The following is a 7,500-nucleotide window of genomic DNA, read 5'->3' as shown; positions in this document are numbered from 1 at the left end:
GGAGGAGGGAAAGACGATAGGTATGTCAGTGCCCTCCTCCTCTTCCTCCTCTTCCTCCTCCTCCTCCTCCTCCTCCTCCTCCTCTTCTTCCAGATCGACACTCACTCTTAACTTCGCTAATTAAGGCGACTCACCTGTTTAATTAGACAGGTTAGTCTCTCTCTCTCTCTCTCTCTCTCTCTCTCTCTCTCTCTCTCTCTCTCTCTCTCTCTCTCTCTCTCTCTCTCTCTCTTTTCTTCCATCGTTTCCTCCCCCTCCGCCTCTTCCTCTCTTCCCTTTTTCCTTTTTCATCTTCCTCTCTCATTTCTCTCTATCAGTCCCTCCATTTATCTTCATTCTCTCTCTCTCTCTCTCTCTCTCTCTCTCTCTCTCTCTCTCTCTCTCTCTCTCTCTCTCTCTCTCTCTCTCATTACCTCCGCGATCTCTCCCTCCTCCTCCTTTTCCTCCTCTTCCTTTCCCAGCCTCCTCTCTGATACTTGTCTCCTCCTCCTCCTCCTCCTCCTCCTCCTCCTCCTCCTCCTCCTCCTCCTCCTCCTCCTCCTCTTCCTCCTCTTCTTCCTTAATTAACTAGTCCTCTTCCTCCATTCATTTTCCCTTCTCTTTATTCCTCTCTCTCTCTCTTCCTGTTACTCATATCCTCATCCTCCTCTCTCTCTCTCTCTCTCTCTCTCTCTCTCTCTCTCTCTCTCTCTCTCTCTCTCTCTCTCTCTCTCTCTCTCTCTCTCTCGCGGTCCTTCCACTCCTCTCAGATCATCTTACATCTTATATCCCTCTCCCTCTCTCCCTTCCCTCTCCCTCCCCTCCCTCTCCCATGACCATTAATCTCCCTTGGAACTTTCTCTCCTGCTTCTCACTTTCCCTCCCTTCCACTTACAATACTTTTTCCTCCACTAGCTATTCTTTTTTTCCCTCCACTTTCAATATTTTCCCCTCCAAAACTTTTTTTCCTCGTCACTGACAATATTCTACCGTTTCTTCCCCTTTCATATTATTTTTTTCCTCCAGCAACTTTTTTCCTCCAATATCTACTTTTTTTCCTCCACCTACAATTCTTATTTCCCTCCGCCAACATTATTTTTCCTCCATAATGTTTTTTTTTCCCCCTTCCAGTGACACTATTTTCCCTCCTCCTATCCTAAAATTACTTCCTCCATTCCTACACTTTCCTCCAAATGTTTCCTCCTCCTCCTCCTCCTCCTCCTCTTCCAAAATTTCTTCCATTCCTTCTCTTAATAGATATTTCCCTTTTCCCTTTTTTATTCCTTTCCCAGTAACTATAAAAACATGCTTGTACTCTCTCTCTCTCTCTCTCTCTCTCTCTCTCTCTCTCTCTCTCTCTCTCTCTCTCTCTCAACACCACACTAACCACCCCTCAAAGAAAACGTACTCTCTCTCTCTCTCTCTCTCTCTCTCTCTCTCTCTCTCTCTCTCTCTCTCTCTCTCTCTCTCTCTCTCTCTCTCTCATGTCAGCACAAAAAAAAGAGGAAAAGGAAAAAACAGGAAACTTTACACAAACATTAACACTTTTTTCCTTTTTTCTTCCTTTTCTTTCCCATTTTGTGTCCTGTTTTCCTTAATTTTCCTTAATTTTTATTTCCTCTTATTACACCTTCGTTTTTTCCTTCTTGTTTCCTCCTATTCTTATTTATTATTACCTCTTTCCTCTTCCTATTTTTCGTTCTTTTCCTTTCCTATTCCCCTCTTCTATCTTAAATTTCCTATTTCTTCCCTCTTTATTTCCTCTTTCCTTTTCTCTATTTTTTTCCTTATTCTTCCATTTTATCTCAGTTCCCTCCTTCATTTTCCTCTCTATTATTTTATCTTCCCTCTCTTCCTCTTTTATCATCGTTTTCTTTCACCCATTATCTTCAATTCCTCTTTTTTATTCTCCTTATTTTCTCTTCCCTCTTCTCTCTCTCTCTCTCTCTCTCTCTCTCTCTCTCTCTCTCTCTCTCTCTCTCTCTCTCTCTCTCTCTCTCTCTCTCTCTCTCTATTTATCCCCATCTATTTCTCTATTTATTTGGTTCTTCACTTATCATATTTTCTCTCTTTCCTCTGTTCAGTTCTTCTCTCCACTCATTTATGTTTCCCCTGTTTTCCCCCTCTCCTTCTCTTCCTCTTCCCTCGTTTATCATTCTCCTCTTTCCTCCCCTTTTTCCTGTATTTCGTTTCACTCTTTCCCTTTTTCCCTCAAATCTTTTTTTTTCCTTTTTATTTTCTATCAGTTTCTTCCTTTCTCCTCTTCTTTTGATTATTTTCCTCTTTTCCGCTCTTGTTTTCTTTCCCATAGTGTTTCAATTTGCTTAAAAGACGGACAGACACACAGACAGACAGACAGATACACACACACACACACACACACACACACACGATCACTATACGTTTGTTTATTTGTTTGTTTTGTTTTGTTTGTTTCATTTGTTTATCTTTTCCTTCTCTTCCGTCACTAATCATTTTCTTAATTTTCTTTCTTTCTATATTTTTTTCTTTTTCTTTATCTTTATTTTTTTCATTTTTTCAACTGTTTCGCTTGTTTTTCTTTTTTCAAGGTCAAGGTGGTGATGGTGGTGGTCACTTCCGGCGCACGGACAAACGTACGTACACACACACGTGAACGGGTGGACGCGCACACACACACACGCACATAGAGAGATAATGCAGTCTTCTTATTCACCTGTGTGTGTGTGTGTCTGTGTGTGTGTGTGTGTGTGTAATGATGGTGGTAGTGGTGATGGTGGTAGTAGTAGTAGTAGTAGTAGCAGTAGTAGTAGTAGTAGAAGTAGTAGTAGCAGTAGTAGTAGTAGTAGTAGTAGTAGTAGTAGAAGTGTGGTTGTGGTGGTTTTGGTCGTAGGGAAAAGAAGACTGGAATGGTGGTGGTAGTAGTAGTAGTAGTAGTAGTAGTAGTAGTAGTAGTAGTAGTAGTAGTAGTAGTAGTAGCAGTAGTAGTAGTAGTAGTAGAAGTAATGGTTAGGTTAGGAGTGTAGAAAGAATTGAAGTAGTAGAAGTATTAGTAGCAGTATTAGGATTAGAAGTAGTAGCAGCAGTAGTAGTAGTTACGTTAGGATAGTAGAAGTGGTGAAAACAGTAGAGGCATGAGACGTTAGGACAGGATTAGAGCAGCGACTGAAACAACAGCAGTGGTGAAGGCAGGAAAGGGGAAGGAGGTGGTGATGGTGGTGTGTGGTGGCGGTGGTGGTGGTGGTGGTGGTGGTGGTGTGAGGAGAGCAAGGCACCACGTCCACCTCCTCCAACATCCTCTGTGCCACTGATGCTGCTGCTGCTGCTGCTGCCTGGCCACGACCACCACCACCACCACCACCACAGCCTCCTCCTCCTCCTCCTCCTCCTCCTCCTCCTCCTCCTCTCCCCTCAACGCTCGTCTGCTCCGCTTAAACGCTATTTCACCTCTCTCTCTCTCTCTCTCTCTCTCTCTCTCTCTCTCTCTCTCTCTCTCTCTCTCTCTCTCTCTCTCTCTCTCTCTCTCTCTCTCTCTCTCTACCTACCTACAAACTGTTCATATATTAACTATTGTATTTCTTTTCCTTCTCTCTCTCTCTCTCTCTCTCTCTCTCTCTCTCTCTCTCTCTCTCTCTCTCTCTCTCTCTCTCTCTCTCTCTCTCTCTCTAGACTGCGTGTGTATGTCTGCAGGGAAAGGAGGAGGAGGAGGAGAAGGAGGAGTACGTGAGAAGGAGGAAGAATTAGAGGAGGAGGAAGAGGAGGAAGAGGGGAAAAGAGGGAAGGTAAGGTTCAGTCAAGAGGGAGAGGTGTGTCTGAGGGGAAGTGAGAGGAGAGAGTGAGAGGGAGATAGGAGAAAGGGAGAGGGAGAGGGAGAGGGAGAGGGGAGAGCAAGTTTTGGGTAGTTGTCCTTGTAATCTTTCATTTTCTTTATTTCTCTCTCTCTCTCTCTCTCTCTCTCTCTCTCTCTCTCTCTCTCTCTCTCTCTCTCTCTCTCTCTCTCTCTCTCTCTCTCTCTCTCCCATGTGAGAAAGGAGACACGATAAGAGGGGGAGACAGAATGAAGGAAGAATAAAAAGGAAAGTAGGAAGGAATGAAGAAACAAACGAAAGAAGGAAGGAAGGAAGGAAGAAATGAAAAAAGGAAAGAAAGGAAGGAAGGAAGGAAGAAATGAAAAAAGGAAAGAAAGGAAGGAAAGGAGGAAAAAAAGAAGGAAAATATATAACAGAGAGAACCTATGAATGAACTTCTTCCTCCTCCTCCTCCTCCTCCTCCTCCTCCTCATCCTCCTCCTACATCCAGCATCGATCAGCTCCCCCACTTTCTCATCTCCTCCTCCTCCACCTGCTGCTACTCCTCGTCCTCCTCCTCCTCCTCCTCCTCCTCCTCCTTTTACGTTTTTTCAGATTAATTTTCTCATTTATTTTCATTCTTTTCATTATTCAAACACCTCCTCCTCCTCCTCCTCCTCCTCCTCCTCCTCCTCCTCCTCCTCCTTTCTTAATTATCTACTGTTTCATGATAGTTGTTTCTTGATCTTCCTCTCCTCCTCCTCCACCTTCTCCACCTCCACCTACTCCTCCTCCTCCTCTTCCGTTTCCTCCTGTTTGAATATTCACGGAGGAAGAGGAAGAACTGAAGATGGGGGGAGGAGGGGGAGGTTAAACACTGCAGGAGGAGGAAGAGGAGGAGGAGGAGGAGGAGGAGGAGGAGGAGGAGGAGGAGGAGGAGGAGGAGGAGGAGGAGGAGGTCGCAAGGCTTGGTAGGATTAGAGGAAGGAAGGAAGGAAGGATAAAGACGAAGGAAGGAGGAGGATGAGAAAAAATAGTGAAGAATGAAGGAAGAGGAGGAGGAGGAGGAGGAGGATGAGGAGGAGCAGGAGGAAAGGAAGGAAGGAAAATGACAAGATAAAACTAAATGGACTCTCTCTCTCTCTCTCTCTCTCTCTCTCTCTCTCTCTCTCTCTCTCTCTCTCTCTCTCTCTCTCTCTCTCTCTCTCTCTCTCTCCCTTATTGACTGACAGACACAGACACAAAGAGACAGTACATGTATTTATGCATAAATTGTTATATAGATGCAAATTCTCTCTCTCTCTCTCTCTCTCTCTCTCTCTCTCTCTCTCTCTCTCTCTCTCTCTCTCTCTCTCTCTCTCTCTCTCTCTCTCTCTCTCTCTCTCTCTCTCTCTCCCGAAATCGAAGTCTTTTCATTTTCTTTTCCAAAACTTTTCCTCCATCTATTTCTCCTTCTTTCTCTTCCTCCTCCTCCTCCTCCTCCTCCTCCTCCTCCTCCTCCTGTATTCCTCTTCCAAATTTTCTACCAACTTTCTCTTTTTTTCTCTCTAGTCCTCCTCCTCCTCCTCCTCCTCTTCCACCTTCTCCTCCTCTTCGTCGTCGTCTTCTCGTCTCATTCTCCTTTCTTATCACTCCTCCTCTTCCTCCAAAATATACCTCCTCCCTCCACTCCTCTATTTTCTCTCCAAACTGTGATTTTGTCTCAATATTTCGCTCCTCCTCCTCCTCTTCCAGTATACCTATCTCGCTCTCTCTCCAGCCAAGCATCAAATCAACCCTCTCTCTCTCTCTCTCTCTCTCTCTCTCTCTCTCTCTCTCTCTCTCTCTCTCTCTCTCTCTCTCTCACACACACACACACACACACACACACACACACACACACACACACACACACACAGAGAGAGAGAGAGAGAGAGAGAGAGAGAGAGAGAGAGAGAGAGAGAGAGAGAGAGAGAGAGAGAGAGAGAGAGATAATGTTTAATTAGTACAAAGAATTTTCACTTTACGGAAGAGAAAGAAAATGTATGCAAGAAGAATCTCTCTCTCTCTCTCTCTCTCTCTCTCTCTCTCTCTCTCTCTCTCTCTCTCTCTCTCTCTCTCTCTCTCTCTCTCACGACCTTTCCTCATCTTACTCAATCTCTCTCACTTTACTCCTATCACTCTTTATCCCTCCTCTTCCACCTCCACCTCCTCCTCCTCCTCCTCCTCCTCCTCCTCCTCATCCTCCTAAAAAATACTTCCCTACCCCTTTCTCTTACTCTCCCCTCTCCTTCCTTCCCCTCCGGCCCCATCCCCCCCCTCTCTCTCTCTCTCTCTCTCTCTCTCTCTCTCTCTCTCTCTCTCTCTCTCTCTCTCTCTCTCTCTCTCTCTCTCTCTCTCTCTCTCCTTCGGGCAAAAAGGCATCTGGGAAAAAAGAAGAGTGACTTTAATCCCGTTCAGGGCTAGAGAGAGAGAGAGAGAGAGAGAGAGAGAGAGAGAGAGAGAGAGAGAGAGAGAGAGAGAGAGAGAGAGAGAGAGAGAGATGGTTTTTAGAATCTCATGTCTGTCTGTCTGTGATTTAAGTGAAGGACAATGTACCTGCCTTTCTCACTCTCTCTCTCTCTCTCTCTCTCTCTCTCTCTCTCTCTCTCTCTCTCTCTCTCTCTAATGCTGACAAGGTCTCTAAACTAAGCCAATTTTAAGGCAAAGATCAACAAAAGTCATTGAGAGAGAGAGAGAGAGAGAGAGAGAGAGAGAGAGAGAGAGAGAGAGAGAGAGAGAGAGAGAGAGAGAGAGAGAGAGAGAGAGAGAGAGAGAGAGAGAGAGAGAGAGAGAGAGAGAGACTGCTTTTATTATTGTATTAGTATAAGCTATAGTAGTAGTAGTAGTAGTAGTAGTAGTAGTAGTAGTAGTAAAAAGAAGAAGAAGAAGAAGAAGAAGAAGAAGAAGAAGAAGAAGAAGAAGAAGAAGAAGAAATGAAGAAAAATGAAAAAAAAATAAATAAAAGGAAAGAAGAGAAAAAGGAGGAGGAAAGTTAATAATTGCTTTTCTTTTTTCCCTATCAATATTTTCCTAACGCTCTTTGAAAACATCCCTTCTTGTTTTCCCCTTAATTACCTTTCCCTTTTTATTGTCCTTCATTTTATCTTTCCTTCATTTTTATTCCTTTCTCCTTCACTCCCTCCTTCGTTAAATATTTTCCTTTTTTCTTTTCTTCAGTTTCTTTTCATTATTCTCTTCTTGGTCTTTTGTTTCTCTCTCTCTCTCTCTCTCTCTCTCTCTCTCTCTCTCTCTCTCTCTCTCTCTCTCTCTTTGTTCTCACTTTTTGTTTCATTTATCTTGTGCACGTTTTTTTTTATCTTGTTTTTATCTACTTGTCTTATCCTCCTCCTCCTCCTCCTCCTCCTCCTCCTCCTCTTTCCTTCATTATTGTGTTTTTCATACCTCCTCTTCATCTTATTTCTTATTTTTTCTCTTCCTTCTCTTCATCATATTTTTTTTTAGCTGTTTATTACTATTTGTTAGTCTATTAACTTTCAATTTCTCCTCTTTCTCCTCCTCCTCCTCCTCCTCCTCCTCCTCCTCCTCCTCCTCCTCCTCCTCCTCCTCTTCTTCTTCTTCTTCTTCTTTTTCTTCGTCTTCTTCATCTTTGCTTTGTTATAATTTTCATGTACAAATATATTCTTTTCTTCCTTTTCCTTCCTTTCCATCCTTTTCTTCTCCTCCTCCTTCTCCTCCTCCACCTCTTCCTCCTCCACATCCTCTTCCCCCTCTT

At 43.7% G+C, this 7,500-nt stretch overlaps 1 protein-coding gene across 1 annotated transcript in view; it reads right to left on the bottom strand.

Annotated features, from left to right (window-relative positions):
• LOC135097367 (coiled-coil domain-containing protein AGAP005037-like) overlaps positions 1 to 3,376 on the bottom strand; it is a 78,146-nt gene extending 74,770 nt beyond the window's left edge. Inside the window, exon 1 of the mRNA XM_063999190.1 lies at positions 2,675 to 3,376. The gene's annotated coding sequence lies outside the window, so the exon portion shown is untranslated. The remainder of the gene's footprint in view (positions 1 to 2,674) is intronic.
• Between the last annotated feature and the right edge of the window lie 4,124 nt (positions 3,377 to 7,500).

The sequence above is a fragment of the Scylla paramamosain genome, unplaced genomic scaffold (genome assembly GCF_035594125.1).
Source record: "Scylla paramamosain isolate STU-SP2022 unplaced genomic scaffold, ASM3559412v1 Contig18, whole genome shotgun sequence".
Taxonomy (NCBI): Eukaryota; Metazoa; Arthropoda; class Malacostraca; order Decapoda; family Portunidae; genus Scylla; species Scylla paramamosain.
Note: the sequence above shows the minus strand (reverse complement) of the source record. Positions and strands in the feature narration are given on the sequence as shown.